The sequence below is a fragment of the Chrysemys picta genome, chromosome 13 (genome assembly GCF_011386835.1).
Source record: "Chrysemys picta bellii isolate R12L10 chromosome 13, ASM1138683v2, whole genome shotgun sequence".
Lineage (NCBI taxonomy): Eukaryota > Metazoa > Chordata > Testudines > Emydidae > Chrysemys > Chrysemys picta.
Window position 1 is genome coordinate 38657244 of NC_088803.1, and position 20282 is coordinate 38677525.

At 42.3% G+C, this 20282-nt stretch overlaps 1 protein-coding gene across 2 annotated transcripts in view; it reads right to left on the minus strand.

Moving 5' to 3' along the window:
• Nucleotides 1–20282, minus strand: part of KCNB1 (potassium voltage-gated channel subfamily B member 1) — a 198762-nt gene that overhangs the window by 98119 nt on the left and 80361 nt on the right. The gene's annotated exons all lie outside the window — the stretch shown is intronic.

Genomic DNA, 20282 nt, shown 5'->3' on the forward strand with positions numbered 1-20282 from the left:
CCCTAAAGTAAATTTCTATTTTGATTTTTAAACATTCATACTAGGAGCACTCATCCCATGCTCTGAGTGTCCATGCCAACATATAAAAGAATTGCAGTGAACCACTAAATTCCATTGTGGACAATCATAATTCATTCCCACACACCACTCCATTATCTTGCAATTAACAACTGCTCGCCCCTCATCCACCTTCCTTCCCATCTTCTTCCCCATTTCAGACTCAAGGGTACGTCACCTTGTATCTTCTTCCCTCTGTATCAAGGGAGAGCTAGATTGGATGCCTGCACTGTACATTTGCAGATCCCCCTTGAAAACTGGGCCCCAAATGTTACAATACACCTGAGAGATACTGAACTGAAGAATAATGTAGCCAAAGCAATCAGTCACTCCAGAAATTCCTCACTGATGGCTCACAGAGGTCTCCAAAGTGCTATTATTTCCTTCACTTGAAATGGCTTTGGTAATCAAAAGTCTTGTTTGGAAATTTCCATTTGTACCTTGTACAATCGTACATTCTGATGTATGCTAAAATCTCACTTTAATTATGCATGAAATGTATGTCTTGGGCTTTTAGGGACAGAGGAGACAGGCTCATCTTAGGAGTCACTGAGATTTATTTTGGCCTGGAACCAAGAATCTGCAGCCCTATTTTTGTTTCGGTTTGTTTTGGGTTACTTTTTAAATGCAAGAAATTGTTTGACATGGGCCCATTTCATGGGAAAAAAAAAAAAAGAAGAAGAAAGAAAGAAAAAGAGAATGCCAGAGTTTTTCTGCCAAATTCTCCCTCCATGCTGTTCCAAAAAGAGAAAATCTACTTCATTCTTTGTGTATAGGTGTTTCCCCATCTCCAGAAATGGCAACATATGGGAAACAGGTGCACTGGGAGTTAGGTACCAAGGCACTTTAGGAAATCCCACCAGGCATGTATCTGTGTCTTAGGGAACCTAAATACCTTTAAATATCTGGCCCTAAATGTGTAGGTCACTTTTGAAAATTGGACTTAGGCTCCTAAATCACTTACGAGCTTTTGAAAATTTTATCCCTGGTTTTCAGTCAGGAATTATGCACCTTCTGTCCACATGCAAACTACCACGTGTGTTTGGGAATTGCCCACCTGCAAAGGCATGCACAGAGTAGGCACACAACTCCAGATATACCATTGCATGCACAATTTCTGCTTGAAAAACAGGCCCAGACATTTTGGAACCTTCTTCATGCTGAGGTTGTCTGAACCCTACTTTCCTATGGTTTGGCCTTGGATATGCTTGGATAGTCATGGCTGGGGTTTGATGGATTCACAAATATTTGCATGTGTTCACTGCTAAATTGGAAATGGAAGTGTGGGGTTACTGACCATACATTGCGACTTGTGACTTTACCTAGTGAACATGGGTTAAATGTGCCTATGATCAGCTGCCTCAAAGAGTTTGCAGATATCCAAAAAAGAACAGGAAAAAAATCCAGTTGGTTCTTGGTTATCAGACGCACAAAAAAGTTATAAGGAACCATCTCTGGTTTGCAAACCTAGGTCACACCCTAACTAAGGATGATCCTGATTCCTGGATGATCTCCATGAGTCCTGACCCCATTCTTCTGCTCTTACCACACCAGACATCTACTCTGTAAGTTCCTTTTCTCTGCCTCCATTTTACTTCTATTGTTTTCTTCTTACTCTTAAACCAATAGATAAGAAATCTTGGTGGCCTCTTGCCTTGCTTTCTACACACACAGCAAGTGCTCCTAATAGCATGTTGACCAAGCCCTGGCAGTATAGGGGTGATCCTTAGAAATATTTTCCCTGAGTCCTGAATTTTTTAATTCTTGATATGGAATGGAGATCATGACCTGGGGAATTTGGCCCCATTATGTTTCCCAGCTCATGAAACTCTCATCCCAAAGGGCTCTTAATCCGTAATGCACTATAACAGTACTGCAACGGGATGTGGAAGTGGTTTATATAGCTGAGAGTCCTCAGCTGGGAAGTTCCCCTGTGGCATATATAACTGTGGAATTGTTATGAGTTTGCTTTTGGTGAATTGCACCTTACAAATACATCTCTAGGGGCCTGTTCTCAGCAGAAGACAGCTGCCAGTTTGTGAGGCAGACACACTAGATGGAGCATGTTATAAAGGAGAGATGCTGTCCTCTCCCACAGAGACCTCACTTTTATTTTTGGTTTGTTGTTTCCTCTTAATCTAAAATAAGAGTCATTCCGATGGAAAGTATGTGGTGGCTCTCTGTGTGTGGAGAATCATAACAGCTAATACAACCTCTAGGTCCTTCAGCCATGTGGCCAGATTCTGCGGAGTTGCACCTGATGACTTCCATTGGCTACAGTGGGACCATTTGTGGAGGAAGGTACTAACGATCCAATGTGAGCGAGTTTTCAGAACCTGTCCCTGGAGGAGTTATAACAGACTGACATGGCAGTTTCCCACATCTGGTCCCTTTCTCACCAGCTTCTGGAAAGAAGACTAACAAATACAGGCAGTGTGGTCAGTGGATAGGGTACTACCTGGGGAGTTAGGAGACCTAGGGTCTATTCCTGACTCTGCCAATGACCTGCTGTGCGAGCATGGGCAAATTACTGTGCCTCTATTTCCTTCCAACTCTATGGCTATCTTGTCAATTTAGATCATTAGCTATTTGGGGCAAGGGCTGTCTCTCACTACATGTTTGTACAGCACCTAGCACAATGAGGCCCTGATCTTGGATGGGACCTCTATGTACTACCACAATGGAAATAATAATGATGTAGTTATACCGAAATGGGCTGAGTCAAATACAAAGCTTGCTTCACTAAAGGAAAAAAAGAGACAAGAAATCAAGTACCACCTTTCACTACTGAAAATGTCTTGATAAAAGTCTTGCTACCTGACTTCTGGGCCACACAAATGCTGTCTATTTCCAGACTGTGCTTCTGAGGAAGAGCAAACAATGTGAAGCTGCCATGATATATTTAACGATGAGTCATCCTCTTAAAAATTATCAGCTGTGAAAGGCTTTCACCACTCTGGGGATAAGGCAGTGATGTATTTCATGTGAATCACAGCAGAGTGTATCCATGGTAACTCAAACCCAGCAGTTTGCCAGCAGTTGGGGTAACTGGACCAAAAGAGTTGCAGAAAACAACACTACATGTTATGGGCTTTTAAAGAAAGAATCAGTGCCATTCAGAATTACAAATGGCTCTTCTGTATGTTCAGTTTAAGCTTGTTTGACTGGCACATTGTGAGAACCTAATTGGCTGTAGTTATCTTGTGGAGCCTTCATTGTGTCATATCAACACCCGTTCCCCCTTCAGAGGGAACCGAACATCTGAGGGCTGCTTCCTTTGCAGTGTTCAAAAAAGTCACACACGTCACCCAGCGATAACAATCGCAGTTTCAAACCAGATTGTGATACATTCACCAAAGTGCAGGAGCCTGGAGCTTTCTGTATAAGCCAAACTAACCTAGATACCAGGTTCTAGGAGCTACTTAACTGAAAACACTGAGTCTCTGCAGGTACATAATGATAATACCCAATTCTTAGAGTGTTCTTTTTATCCATAGATCTCAAAGTCATAAAGCAGGTCAGTATCATTATCCCCAGATGGGGAAACTGAGGCACAGAGCAGTTAAAAATAGAATTGAGGTCTCCTGGGTCCTAATCAATGCTTTACCCATTAGACCACACATAAACAGGAGATTTATCGATCCTGGGTATACTTCACTTAAGTCCCATTCTCAAAATTGACGTAGGCACTACAGAGCCTAAGTTCCATTGACTTTCAATTGCACTTAGGCTTCTAAGTCATTCAGGCATTTTTGAAAATGTTACCCCTTGTCTATAATGCATGGAACATCTACACAGCACTGACTACGCTCCCAGCCTGCAATGCGCTAACTGTAAAATCCGGGATGGATTCTCTGGGGGTGGTTCCAAAATTCTGGTTAGGGATCTAGAAGGCGTGGGGCTGCTTCCTGGACTTTACAATCTTATTTGGAACAATATTCCAGACCTAATTGCTATTTTGTCTTGTATATAGTTAAACTTTCCTCATGGCTTTGCAGGCACGGTATAGAACTACATACTGTACTCCAGAACAGCATCCTTCTCCAAAAGATATAATTATGAGAACTTTGAAGCTGAAAGATCCATTATCTTAATTATGAAACTAACAAACAACATTTGTTCCATGGAAGTCCTCCATGGACTTAAGAACACACCTAATTAATCAGAAAATTGTTATTTTTTATCCTGGAATCCAATTTAATTGGATACAATTGGAAGAACTTCTATGAGAAACACTGTAACCATGATCTGAGACTGCATCCATATTTTGGGCACATTGTTATACACCTCTACCCCGATATAATGTTGTCCTCGGGAGCCAAAAAATCTTACCGCGTTATAGGTGAAACTGCGTTATATTGAACTTGCTTTGATCCGCCGGAGCACGCAGCCCTCCCTCCTCCCCCCCCGGAGCACTGCTTTACCGCGTTATATCCGAATTCGTGTTATATCGGGGTAGAGGTGTACTTAGTGTGGGACTCTGCTATATTTAGAAACCTCAGAGCTGATAGAAATGTGCAAAACTCTACAAATTAACAGTTCTGTCCATATTTTTGTACGTGTATTAAAGTGGCACATGGGTAAAACTGAGCCTTTCAAAATCTGGGCCTTACATGCAACAAAACAAAACAAAACTTAACTGCAATAGCCAGAAGTTCCTGTAAAACAACATCTCTAGGGCTGCTTGAGAATTGGATTTAGACAAGTAAAAGCCGTTTTTGTCCTACACTGCACACTGGTTTTGCCTTACTGAAGCTGTCAAAGCAAAATATGCTCCATTCTGCTCTTTATGGGGCTGTTACAACCGTATCGGACCCTCTGCTAGGTTTGATTATGCTAATATAACCAAAAGAAAAAATGGAATTGTTCTTAATTATAGCAGGATTCATGTGGGGCTGCCTCAAACTAGCATCCTGCAAAGGTGTGAGGTGACATTTTTAACAGCAATCAGTCTATGTTCTATTTTTAAAAGGTATTTCCTTTAGCCCAAACCTTTTTAAATCCCTTCATAAACTCCTCCTCGCTGTGACCTCCCTCCCCTCCCCCACCCAAGGGCCGTACACAGTAGCACTGCAGATACAGTTGATCTTTAGGGAATGAAGGGGCCTTATTGCCACTAGGCGATGGGGATGAGCAAACTGCTCTGGGTTTGCCGCAGAGCAGGTCAATTTCAGAGGTCAGTAGCTAGGGATTGGCCTGAACTGCAAAGTACAGAGGTAGCTCTGACCCGGAATTGTCCCAAAGTTTGGGGGTAGAGGGCAATGTCAGGCTTTGGGCTCAGGCCCATCTTTAGTGGTAAGATAAAGGTTGCATCTGCAGGTTGAGCTGGAGATGTAATTTCCTGCTGGAGAAGCCAGGCATACCCAGGCTAGCTCTGATCGAGAGAGTGGGCTAGAAAACAGAGGTGTAGTTAGGATGACCATATTTCCCAAAGGGAAAAAGGGACACTGCATGAGGCTAGCCCAAGCCCCCTCCTCGTCCTCTCCTTGGGGCTGGCCTGAACTCCCCCAGGCTGGCCTGAGCCACTTGCCCAAGCCCCTCTTCCTGCATGAGGCTGGGACTGATGTCACTGCTCGCCCGGGCCCTGCCTCCCCCCACATGGGGTTTGCATCGCCACTTGCCCCTCTCAGCACGTTCCTCCACACCCCACTTTTTTGACAAAAGTGGGCATTTGTCCTGGATTATCAGCTCTCTGGTTTCCTCCACCTACAACTCCCTATCACTCTCCCATGCATGTTGAGCTCATTCTGGCAAGTCCCCAGTTCGGCAAAGCATTTAAGTACACACTTAATTTTAAGTGCATGTTTAAGTCCCATTGAAATCAATGGGAGTTGTGTGCGCAGCGGGCTTGCAGAATTCATTCCCTAGGAGGGGTGGGGCTAGAACCCAGATCTGGTAGTATGGCATCATCCACAAAACCATGCTGGTCTCTCCAGGCTGTCTGCTGCCTGCTTCACAGGACTTCAGGGCCCACTTACCAGAAGGGGGTGCTCCAGTACCCTGAAAAGGAGCCAAAGTCTATGGGTCTTCCAAGGTAAGACCTCCCCATCCACATGTTTTATCATGGGGAGATGAGTAGATGGGCCCTATAAAACCACATAGCTTAGCTGTTGAGGGACTTGCGGACAGTGCATAAATACGGGCATCACCTCTGTGTAACATATTGTACATCTACTTCATCTATCTTTTGTGCAAAATGCCTAGAAAACTGCATCCATGCACAGCACACCAAGGGCCAACAAGCAGTGCTAATAAAAATTCTAGCCACAAGAAGATAAATATCTATCTCTGACCACGACTATAAAAGATGCTGAAGCGGCAGACTCATTTTTCATCTCTCCAGCTCCCTGTTCCCATTACGGTGTCTTTATGTTAATACATATAAAGTGCATACATTTATCCATATATTTCTCACTCAGCCTGTGCACTAAAACAGACATCGCCTCTATATAATGGATTAAGTGAGTCCAGTCCTTGAGGTCTGAAGATGATAATACTAAAGTGTGCGTAGGTCCAACCTGTAAATTCAGAATCCAGATCCAAACAACCCCAAGAGCAATGGGCATTTGGGTCCAGAGTCTTGGTTTGGGTCTCCATATGCATTGCAGCGGGTGCTTTCATTGCCTCCTGCCAATCTGTGAGAGGGAGGTACAGTCCTTCATGGTACTTCACTCCCTCCACTGCCTGTGCCGCTGCTCTGTTCTGGCAGTTCCCATCTGTTTCCCCTGTTCTCTCTGCTGTTATTCATGCTTTATTGATAAAACTCTTGGTGACCTCCTGCTGTGCATCACTCAACAAGGCTTGCCTGGAAAGGGAGTTTTTTCCCCATGACTATATTTGACTTCTGCCACCAGCCCGCTCTTCTCCAGCAGGTTCCCTTTATGCAAGCCCATTTCAGTTTCAGCTGGTTACACCACTCAGCTGTGTTTGGTTATGTTAATAACCAGCAAATAAAATGGAATCACTCTAGTTAATAGGATTTGGGAAATGTTGACTATAATTAGCATTGCACACACACCTGATGGCAGCTGTTTCAGCAGAAATGCCTAACAGGGTGAGTTCACCCAAAATTGACATGTGTTCACTACCCCCATCTGCTCAAACCATTTTGCAATCTTCTTGGAAACAACCATATATTTGTAATGGATGAAACAGGCCCAGTGCAATGAATTTCTGCAGGATTAGAAGAACTCACTGTGGTTTTCCCAGTCCCATTGCCTCTCTGGAGATACAGAGCTACTATCAGAACAATGCTAATAATATTGTTCTATTAAAAAAAAAGCACAGCAACATGAATAATAATCTTACAATTAGTGACTCTTCATCACATACGATATAATAAATTGGTACTTATTTTTAGATAAAAAGATATATTCTAAGGCTCTGATTCTGCATGGGGATCTGCGATCACAGACCCCGGCAATGCTGTAGAGTCCTATGAAGGCCTATATTGCTATTTGCAATGCTTTGTTGCTATCGAGTTCATGCTGGCTTTCCAGAAGTGCACTTTTGTATATGTCCAATTTGCATGCTGGTAGCCCCCCATGTACATGCTAAAGTTATTTTCTGAAAATATGGCCCTAAATTTTCTCCCGAGAGCTAGAGAGTTGCAATTTTCCTTGAAGAACAAACTATGAAATGAATACTTTTGATGGGTCGTCACGATAGTATTGTCCTATTTTGTAGCATCTTATGTTCTAAAGTGATACAAGCTGAGATGGAAAATGAAGTAACCAAAAAAAGACATCAGGAGTGTAAATATACATGGTTGCTATGACAACTGTGATGCTTTGTTTAGATAAGAGTAAGTGGCCTAGAGGTGAGAATAAAAGATTGTGCACAAAAAATTTAACTCTGAATTTTTTTTTTATTTTTTTTTTTGGCTCATTTATTTATCATTTCTGTTGGCCATAAAATAAAATGCACACGTCAAGATTAAGCTAAGAGTCCCCAGCAAGCCACCAGCTGAAAACCAGCAGTAAACACAAATTATGATTACAGCACAGATGCTATTGGGAAGGATATTTAATTGCTTTGTTAAACCTTGTAATCAAGTAAATCCAGGTTTGCTTCATGAATAATGCCCTGAACATTCTAGAGGCCGGAATCCTTCTTCAATGATTTAGTTGGGGTTGGTCCTGCTTTGAGCAGGGGGTTGGACTAGATGACCTCCTGAAGTCTCTTCCAACCCTAATCTTCTATGATTCAATCCTGTTTGCACTGCTTAAAGTTGTTAAGATACCATGTGAAGGCTACAGAGAGTCCTGTGGCACCTTTAAGACTAACAGATGTATTGGAGCATAAGCTTTCGTGGGTGAATACCCACTTCGTCAGAAGCATGTCTGGTGGGTATTCACCTATGAAAGCTTATGCTCCAATACATCTGTTAGTCTTAAAGGTGCCACAGGACTCTGTTGCTTTTTACAGATCCAGACTAAAACGGCTACCCCTCTGATAGTTGACACCATGTGAAGGCTGGGACCCCTGGTATAGAGGGCATTCTGTTTGGGCTGCAATATGTAGGGTACATGTCGGGGGGCAGGAGGGGTTGGTCCAGGGATCTTGGCTGGGAGTATAGCTGTTACCCAGCACTGCATAAGTTCAGGGCTGCTGTTACTTGGCTGGGACTTGGTTTGGACCCAAGCAACCCTAGAATCAGGGGATGGAAAGGTGGTGGAGCACACCTGTGCCTTGCCCCCAGCCACCAACTGGCCAAATGCTGCTTGGATGAATTTGGGCAACTAATCCAAGGTATTATTGCTAATAAAAATACTAATTATTATATAAAGATAACAGCAGCACATCAGGAGAAATGTGAAATAAGTATGTGCATGCTATCCAAAGCCATGCCTAACACATTGTGACAAGTCATCGCATGGTGTAAGTAAAGCTATGGAGCTCTCTGATCTCACTTACAGGAGGCAAATCTGTGGTTACTCCACTAGAGTCAAATTTAAACCCACGTCCCTGAGATCAGCACGTCCAACTTTTTTATTCATTTGTTTGTTTTCATTTTGAAGCCCCAACAGTAACCTCCGTTACTCGCAGAGAGCAGTAGATCTACATGAGGACTCTTGGTATTTCCAAATACTGGGATTTGCATGAGAAAGACAATCCCTTTCCCGGACTGAAATGTGGGCGATTGTAACTCTGAACACACGGCTGCATGGCAGAGGACTCAGCATGAGCAAACAACAATTGCTCAGCAGCTGTCATGCCTCCCTGATGCCACACAAAACCACCCAAGCAGAATCTAATAGGCTTCCTGGTCCATGAGTCTAGTCTGACTGTTCTTGCTCCATTTTCCACTGAACAAGCAGGTTACAAAGTCACAACAGCTTCAGTGGTTTGTGCCTCCGCACGTCACACAAGCCTTAAAGTGGTGCTGGGTTTTTATGAGATCCATATTCTCTGCAAACAGAGGCAATCATCATCTCTGATTTCAGTAAGTAGAACAATGAGAGAGTCATAGATACGTCAATCAGCATCTTTCTTGGACAACACAGATACGAGCTGTGAAATTAAGCCATGGCAGTGGAGTTTATGAAGGGGAAGGTGCTGCAGCTTTGGAAAGCCCTGGGGAAAGATACAGCTCTTACTAAGTGGAAATGATGACATAATTTAGTTAATTTGGAACCAAGTACCATCCCGACAGAATGCAAAGCATAGCCCCCAAAGCATCAAACCGGGCCATGCGTTTGGTATTTCATACTTGTAATTGCGCCCTCCAATAATGAGCAGAAGAAACTCAATATTCTCGACTCAGTTGTTGTACCTACCATATCTCTGTGGAATTCAGTAGAACTGGCCAGAAAATGGAATCACCATTTTGTGAGGAACTGAATTGCCTTTACAAAACCTGTTTACATTCTGAATCTAAACAAAAAGCTGAAATTTTGTAATTACTCAAGGAATGGAAATTCCAAAAATGTTTTATTTGGAACCATCGAAACATTGTTTCAATAATGTTGACTCATTTTGGAAATGTCAAAACAAGATAATATTAAATATATAACATATAATTTTAAAATTAGTATTTTACTATAATATAAAAGACCACATTTAATCAAACAAATGGTAAAGTAGAAACAAAACATTTTACTTTATAAAAACAAATGTTTCAACATTATCAAAACAAGAAAGTCTAAATGATTCGACTTTTCACCTGCAGAAATTTTTGACGAAACCAACACCCTGCCACAAAAGGGTTTGATTTTGACAAAACTGCAGTTTCAGAAGGAGACTATGTCAATAATTTTTCAACCAGATCTGGTATTCTGGTTTTCAGGATCCAAATTATTCTCTATGTAACTACATGGAAATTACAGTATGGTTCGATATTACATAATATAACCAATGGTCTAACACACAAAATGCACTCTGCTTTTCCTTCTCAGGAAGATTTGCACACAGTGGAATCATAGAACTAGAACTTAACTGGGCTGCAGAAAGAAACCTAGCTGATTTCAGAGGTTAGGTCATTTCCTGGCCTGTGTTTCTGTGGTAACAGAAACAATCAGGGAGGAAATGAAGTATTACAGAAATAGAGTTCATCATCTCCCCATCTGCTTCATACTAAAAGTTTTGATTCTATATAGCCATGAGTTGGCTATTTGCATTCAGGTGGCTTGTTGGACAATGGTACCTTGACTGGCACTCTTTGCAAAATGAATCTGGTTTTTAGCTTTGCAAGCAGGGAGAAAATCCTGTATTGCTTTGGCGATCCCTGTTCCTCCCCCCCCACACACACACACTTGCTTTGATTCTGAAAACCATTAAATATTTCCCCTGAGGTCCATGTTAATCACACCAAAGAGGTGTATGTGCATAGTGCACGCACTCTAGGTTAAAGCCACTGACATATGCCAGTGTGACATACATGCCTTTTGCCGCCATAAAATGATTACCCAGGAGGTGGTGCCTTGTGGTGGCTCAAAACCTGACATGTTTTGTTCACAAGGTATTTTGAAGCACAAGGTGTCTGTGTATTCTTAGGTTCTGACCCTGCATGGTACCGAGCATTAATTCCAGGGCAGCCGAGAGTACTCAGCACCTTCTAAGACTGGAACCTGAGGATACTAACATCTGAATCAAGAGCTTTGGCACTATATTCCATATACCCCTTGTGGAGAAATCCCCCACAAGTGAATAGGGATGAAACTTGTAGAAATTAATCGGGGTTCTATAGGAATTAGTCTACAAACCTGTAGATTTTAATAGTTATACAGAATTTTTAAACCATCTTCAAGGATTCAGTAGAGAATCGTATCTTGGCTGTATAACTCTACAGGCTGGTTTCAGGAAGTACATTATTAAATTCTATAGGACCTTTCCACAGGAGACGGTTGGGGTGAAAAGTACACTATATTTTTCAAGTGGTTAATTTGGAACAGGAAATATATTTTAACTAGAGCAAATTAGCAAACATACAAATGTAATTCCAAATGGAATCTGCTAAATACCTGAATATTTTTACATATAGTTTTCGCACTGTGAATGGAATAACATCAGGTATGCATTTTAAAAGTCATTGTAAAGACAACGGATGTTATTCCAAAATATTGAAAAAAAAATGATATTTCCAGCTTTGTCCTTTAATATTCTAGGGAGGAAAGATTGTAATTCCTAATTTTTATGTTTCGATTTCAGGGAGCGTGTTTACCACCTGTTTATAAAGCAGTGTCTGCACCAAGCAATTATTTAAACATCAAAACAAAGACAGTATCTGTGATTCAGTTAGGCTTCTTCCCTACCTTTGCTACTGGAGACAATTTCCCTTCTTACCCTGGGGTTTTTTTTTGGTTGACTTATCCAGACACTGAAAAACAGCTGAGCCAAACATGATTTGCTAAGCCTCTTCTAGCCAATTCAGCCACAGGTGAGGTTAGGAAAACCCTCTTGAAAACAATTCTGTCACACAAGCCAAGGCATCCCCTTGCCTCTGCAGTCAGATCAGATGATCAGTCAACAGATCTACTGGCACAGTAGATGGATATTAGTAAATACCTGAGCAGAGCATAGTCCAACTAAAGCATCGGCATTCATATCAGTACCTTGGGTAAGTACTGCAACAGAAAATGGGGTACATGTTACTATAATCATGGCTCACCTTAGCTGAAGTTAAGGCACATGGGCAAAGTGTTCTGAACACCCAAAAGGTGGGATCTGTCTAATAATAATATTTAGCTATTACATAGCACTTTTCATCTGTAGTTTTCACAGCACTTTACATAGGAAGGTAAGTTTCCTTATGCCCATTTTACAGAAGGGAAACTGAGACACAGAAAGGTGAGATGACTTGCTAAAGGTCACGCAGCAGACCAGTAGTATAGTCAAGAACTGAACAGAACTTGTGTAACTCCCAGTTGAGTGCCTATGCACTGTGCAAAAGGCTGGAGAATGCTCCTGCTTTTGTTTATTTTATTTTATTGCAGCTTGTTCACCTCATTTGCTAATCCGTTGCATCTGCCATCTTGGATTTCTTTTCTGCAGCTGTGTTTAAGGCTTTGGTTTCTTTAAGGAATACAGATACCTAGTGTACGTGGGTCCTGTTGGTTTCACCATGATGATACTATTACAAAGATATTACATAAATATGGCACTGTTGAATTTGAAACCTTGAAAATGTCTAGAGAAATCCATCTCTTCTTGGATGGATGGATGAGCCTAGAGTCCATCAAATAAATGTAACTACAGAACTCTGATCTGTAGTCATGCATCTAGATAGACCTGATAGGCTTGGTCTGCATAGCAGCAGGACGGTGTAATTCCCGGCTCAGGTAGACGTACATGCATTAGCTCTACTTGAGCCTAAAAATACTAGTGTTGCTGCAGCAGCATAAGCAGCAGCTCGGGCTAGTTGTGCAAATATGTAGCCAGGGCGTGATGCAGCTAGCCTGAGCTGCCTCCCATGCCGTGGCGGCTACGCTGTTTATTTTTAGGTGCTAGCTGAAGCTGAGCTTGTGTGTACATCTCTCTGAGCTGGGAATTACACTTCCCCGCAGCTGTGTAGCCAAAGTCCCAATCACGATAGCATTCGGCAATGTAATCCTCCTCCTGGCATTCAAATAAAAACCGCTTGGCGGCTACAGCAATATCTTACATAGGAAGGTAACACTAGGAAAAAAATGAACGTGTTTTTTACTTCTTTTAATGAAATTTAACAGCTGAAAAAATAAGACGAGAGGACCATGTGACCAAGCCAACATTCTGAGAGTTCCAACCAAATCTCCATGAAGTACTGGGCAATGTCAGATCAATTAGGGAACAGTTCTGTAGAGAAAAATAAAGTGGCTCATTTTTCCAAATCTTCCCATAGTTATTGCAAATTAAATTTGAAATCTGTTGTTTTTAAAAATTTCATTCTGAGTTTGAGATTTGTTTTATGCTCTTTTAACTTCTTTTTGCTGGTTTAAATGGCAGATATAGAGAAGACTTTCAGGTAAATTATAACAATGGCCAAGATCCTTGTTCGATTCTACTCTTGGTTATAGTGCAGCAACCCCACGACTCAGCAGGACTGCGCTGGCATAATTGAGAGCAGAATGTATGCAAGTGTCTGATCTCTCACAGTAGTTAGTCACAGGTTAAAGCAATTCCACACATTTGGCATATTAGAAACAGAATTGCATGATCACAAGCACTCAGATACTGTGGTGATGAATGCTGGTATAGAAGATAAATAAATAGAAAGAGAGACAGATGGTGCTTGACCATGAATCAAAAATTCAGGAGCAGGCATGGATTCTGGGTAATTGACTATCTTCCCTGATGATGATAACTTACAGTTATATAATACCTTTCATTACAAAGTATCTCAGAGCAATTGAATAGACTATAACCAGACTATGTTCGTTGTTATATACATCATATATATAGGGATCACTTTATCCAGTAATTAAATTCAACCACCTCTGAGGTGAAGAGCATAACTTCTTAATACTGTCCAGCATCTCTACATAGCAGTTTAGGCTAGGGAGTGAAGAAGAACTCAAGGAGCAGGAGAACATAAGAACCAGAGAGCTGGTCCATCTAGCCCAGTATCCTGTCTCTGACAATGGCCTGTACCAGAGTTTCAGGGGAGTATATAGAACAGGGCAGTTGGAGAAATCCACCCAGTCTTCCCCTCCTGGCTTCTGGCAGTCAGAGGTTTAGGGTCTCCCCAAGTATGGGGTTGCATCTCTGATCATCTTGGCTAATAGCCATTGATCAACCTATCCTCTATGACTTGTCTAATTCTTTTTTGAACCTAGTTACACCATCACAACATCCCATGGAAATGAGTTCCAGATTGACTGTGGTGTGTGAAGAAGTAGTTCCTTATGTTTATTTTAAACCTGCTGCCTGTTAATTTCATTGGGTGATCCCTGTTATGTGAAGGGGTAAGTAACACTTCCTTATTCATCTTCTCCACGCCCTTCATAATTGTATAGACTTCTATCATGTCACCCCTTAGTTATCTATTTTCTACGCTGAACAGCCCTTACATTTTTTTTGTCTCTCCTCACGTGGAAACTGTTCCAAACCCTTGATCATCTTTGCTACTCTTCTCTGAACCTTTCCCAGTTCCACTATATGCTTTTTGTGATGGGGCCACCAGAACTGGACACAGTATTTAAGGTGCAGGAGTACTATGGATTCATATAGTGCAGCATTTCTCAAGCTGGAGTTTGGGGACCCTGGGGGTCTGTGAGGGTACTCCAGGGGGTCCACGGGCCCCGCTCATCAACTTCTCCCCCTCCCTCCCAGTGCCTCCTGCACGCGAGGGAACAGCTGTTCAGTGGTGTGCAGGAGGTGCTGAGAGGGAGAGGGAGGAGCGGGGATAGGGTGTACTCAGGGGAGGGGCCCCACTGATCAACTCCTTCCCCTCCCTCCCAGTGTCTCCTCCTGCACACTGGGGAATAGCTGTTCAGTGGCGTGCAGGAGGTGCTGGGAGGGAGGGGGAAGAGCAGGGACTGGATGTGCTCAGGGGAGGGGGCGGGAAGAGGAGGGGCAGGGGTGGAGCGGGGGGCAGGAAGGGGGGGCAGGGTATGGCTTTGGGGGGAAGGGGTGGAGCAGAGGCAGGGCCTGCGGCTGAGCGGAAGGCTTGGGGGTCCGTGAAAAAATTTAAATCGAAATGCGAGTCCTTGAGTTGCTAAAGTTTGAGAACCGCTGATCTAGTGGCATTATGATATTTTCTGTCTTACTATCTATTCCTTTCCTAATAGTTAGCCTTTTGGTCCACTGCTGTGCATTGACATTAAGTTTTCAGAGAACTATCCATGGTGACTCCAAAATCTCTTTCTTGGGTGGTAACAGTTTATTTAGAACCCATCATTATATGTATGTAGTTGGGATGATTTTTTTCCAATGTGCATTATTTTACACTTATCGGTATTGATTTTCATCTCCCATTTTCTTGCCCAGTCACCCATTTTTGTGAGATCCCCTTGTAACTCTTCACAGTTGGCTTTGGACTTAACGATTTTGAATACTTTTGGATCATCTGCCAACTTTGCCACTTCACTGTTCATGCCCCTTTTCAGATCATTAATGAATATGTTGACTAGCACAGCATCACACTACAGATCCCTGAGGGACCCCTCTGTTTACTTCTCTCCACTGTGAAAACTGACATTTATTTCTACTCTTTGTTTCCTATCTTACTGATCCATAAGAGGACCATCCCTCTTATCTCATGACTTAGTTTCCTTAGTTTCCTTAAGAGCCTTTGGTGAGGGACAATGTCAAAAGCTTTCTGAAAGTAAGTGCACTATATCGCCATAGCTGCTGACACCCTCAGAGAATTCTAATAGATTGGTGAGGCATGACTTCCCTTTACCAAAATCATGCTGACTTTTCCCCAACAAATCATATTTATCTATGTATCTGTAATTCTGTTCTTTACTATAGTTTCCATCAATTTGCCCAGCACTCAAGCTAGACTCACCAGCATGTAATTGCCAGGATCACATCTGGAGCCCCTGGAGAGATTTGATGATCTAAGAGGGCAGAATATTCAATGTACTTTTTAAATGTGTGATGGTGAAATATAATGCACAGATGAAAGAGAAAACACTTAATGTCTCATTCACAGATGGTAGGTGGATCCTACACAAATATGAAACAAAACTGCATGTTTGCATTAAAGAGTGTTTTTAAATCCTGACAGGAATATGGGACTAATTTTCAAAGAGGCATGTACAAAAATGTATGCCTGACTGAAGCATGCAAATAGCCCAGTGCCTGTACCCAAACCCTGATTTGTGCACACATTCCATATCAGGGTATTTGCTGGACAGGAAGGATGGTATCTTGGTTAAGGAACAGGACTAGGACTCAGGAGGAGATCTAGGTTTGACTCCAGGCTGTAGCCTATGTGACCTTGGGCAAAGTCACAAAGAATCAGGCTGACAACAGAGACAAACACATTGGGTCCTGAGCCATGTTGAGAATCTGGCCCCAGCTGTAAGTGCTGACCACTTAAAAATCTGGCCCTTAGCACCTCATCTAAGGCCCACTGTAGTCAATGGAAGGGCTTCCTTTGCTTCAGTGGTTTTGGACTGGGCCCCTAGTAGCTGTAGCTCAGTTCTTCATCTGTATAATGAGGGAAGGAGTCTCTCACTAGATGTAGATGTAGATGCAATGCCTAGCACAGTGGAGCCCTCATCTTGAATGGGACCTATAAGTGCTACTATAATAACAATAAAATAAAATAACTGGCATGCCTAACCTAGGCATGTGAAGAAGTGAGTGGCCCATAATATCTAAATTATCCATGTTATTAGTTCACACAAAGTCAACTACCATCAAATGTCCCAGTTGGGGATCTTCAGAACTAAAAGCATGAGCTGCTATAGCTTGAGCTAAAGAGCAATGGGGTAACTGGCCCTCTAACAGACTCACATCCTTTGCAGATTGGGCACTGAGGGGGTCCTGCAACACATGCTCACCAGTGGGTTACACCAACTCTCCCATTAATACACGAGGGACATATGAGATCTACATTAATGTCAATAGTATTAAAGCACAGACTCCCACTCGTCAAGGGGAGAGAAAAGCCAGGTGTACACCACATGTATACAGGTACACGATTAGATCTTCAGCTGGTGTAAATTAGCCTAGCTCAATTCACTTCCCTGCAGTTATGCTGAGTTACATTAACAAAGTAGCTGGCCTATTATTTGTCAAAAATTCAGTTATTTGAGTCAGACATTAACTTTGTAGTGATGCATCAGTATTACCTCACTGTTTGTTTGATGTGACATATGAGACAATAAGATATAAGTAACAGACCATGGCTATTAATAACTGTTAATTTGCAGCTACAAAAACTTCTGACAAAACAATACCTACATGGATTCTTTAAAAATAGATTTGGCACCTTCACCAAAACAAATCTAGCTGGAAAAGATGAAGACCAGCTCTCACATAGAAACGCAGTTCAAACATGGAAATTCGCATCACATGGGAAGAATGCAGCACAAATCCCATAGGGAGCACTCAGAAACAAAACATGCTGATCCAGACCCTGAAACTGGCCCCTTTCCCTCCCAGTGGGACAGCTGAGGAGAAGAGTTGATCCATCCACTCAATAAAGTTCATATCCTTTGCAGTGCTTAATTTGTGCCAGGGCTGAGCCCTGGCACTTCTAGACTTGGCAGTTCATAGCCCCACACCTCTGGGCTTGCTGCATCAGTTATGAATGTAAAAAAATTGCTTGAGTCCCAGAACTAATTGCTTGAGCCCCGGCACCTCTTTCATTACAAATTAAGCACTGATCCTTTGAGAAATCAGTAGTCTCTCTAACAATTTAGCAGACATGTCAACAGTAAAAATGTATCAGGATTGACACTAGCAATGCTCTGAAAACATTTTTGTTCTAGATAGACAGACAGATCACTGAAAGGAAAGGTCATTCAACTAGGTCCATGTACTAAAACACAACTCTGCAAATAACCATAGATAGGAACGCAGCAAAAACTATCTGAATCTTCCACCTATTCAGCATCAGGCCCCAAATAACCAGCCTCTAGCTTTGTGTCTCCTGTGAATTCTTACCTAAACAAAGCTTAGTTCTTATTTAGCACCTTTCATCTATACATCTCAAAGAACTCCAAAGACAAGTGAGTATCATTAGCCCCATTCTACAGGTGAGGTGACTTTAATAATGGAGGGGGACTTGCCCAGGGTCACACATCAGGTCAGTGGCAGTGCTGGGAAGAGACCCCAGTCCACTGCCCTTTCCACTGGACCCTGTCCCCTTTCTAGGGGCAGTGGAAATTATTTGGTTGCAATGCGATTCGTTCACTTAACACTTCAACCAAACCCAAAACTTTGTTGCAGTTTGGTTCATTTTTATTTTTAATTTCCACGTGGTGTCGAACTTCCTGGTCTACGCTGAATCGCCGTCATTAATACATGCTGTTCTCATAGTTTTTCTGACCTGGCTTTAAAAAAATAGGAACATTGGAAACCACATGGGAAAAATCTTATCTTACAAGAATCCCAGTTCCAAGAGATGAGTTCGGACAAGCTTCTGAGAAATAGCTGCTGGGTGATTTTCAGAATGGAGCTTCTGAGCAGCATGGAGATGTTGGAGCCGACCTAGGGCCTAATCCAAAGCCCATTAAAGGCAGTGGAAAGAATTCAATTGACTACAATGGGCTTTGGATCAAGCCTTAAGTGATCCATCACTTGCACTGGCCTAAAACAGGACTGATTCCACTGAAGTCACCAGACTGACACTGGTGTAAAATGGGTGTGAAGTGAAATCAGAATCATTGCTACATAACAGCCCCCACTAGTGTCATGATTTCATCTGATGAAACATGAACCATGACGGGGCGGAAGGGGGAGGGGAATTTTATGTCTGGAAAAGCCAAGATTAAACTAAAAAGCAAACATTCTCACAAGGATAAAGACTTTTATTCTTCCTTTGAGTCAACTCAAAAGAGGAGGGAGACATTCAGAATAATTAGCCCAAATAATGTCGTTAATCCCAAACAGAAAGAATGCATTTGTTATGATTAGCTCCCTAGAGGAGGCTGAGAACATTTATTTTTTCTATGTAGTATAATGATTTTCCTTGCTGACTTGTTGCACTTTGTCTGTTTCTGCGTTCATCAGCAGCAGTCATTACCAGTAGCATTTCAGCAGAGTCTAGTTATTGCCTAAGTATTTCACATGATACTCACTGCTGCTTCAGAGCCAACATGCTGTAAATAATACACTTCTAGAACTCATTACTGTCTCTATTGCCAAGGCTAGCTGCTCTTGCTGTTTAGCACTAGTTTTAAATGGAAAGCTGGAAGTGATAATGGGCTTGGTAAATCAGGAGTATCTCTGTTGAAGCCGGTGGAGTTGTGTAAGTGAGAGGCGAATGACTGTTATTTGATTGCTTGTATTAAAGCACCAATCAGGTTTGCAGTCCCATTGTGCTGGGTGCTGTACAGACATGATCCTTGTGAACAATCTAATTAGAAGCACAGAGCACATCTTATATTTTTCTCTCTACCGATTTGCTCTGTGATCTTGGCTTCTCGTCTTGGACAGGAAGCTGGATGCGCTGACACACTGTGCAATGCTGCTCAAATCTTAGACAAGGTGGTAAGGAGCCAGCCTGCCTGAAACATGTTGCCTCAAACCATTGATAGAATCAACTGGTTCCTAAATCCAGGAGGCAAGACTCTACAGCTAGCAAAGATCTCGGGGGCTACACAGGGATAACCATCTTTCAGGCCATACAACGAATACTCATTGCACCATACCAAAGAGCCATGGAAAATATTAGATGCATGAGGCTAGTTGAAACATGGGCATGTGTAATTAAGAACCCAGGACATCTTCATGATGACCATTTCATGTAAATTTCACCCTGAGACTACCCACTTCTTTGTTGTCACCACTCTGCCATTCTAAACTTAGGACCCAGTCCTGCAAATACACACTGCTGAATTCAGCCATAACTCCAGTTCACTGCACATGGCAGTAATTACTCTGCCCAGCCGTGTTTGCTGGCCTGGAATCTTCAATTGTCAGTTCTTTGGAGCAGGCATTGCATCTTATTTATCTGCAAAGTGCTATGGCATTGAATAAACCAATAAAACAGCAAATAACCAGTGTGTGAAGAATGGCAAATGTATGGCTCTTGCTGTACAAAGGTCTCCCCAAACATCTTGAGAATTTTGCTCATTTTTAGTGCAAGTGAAAAGCTGGGGGGACGTTTTTAGCCAACACTATTTTTA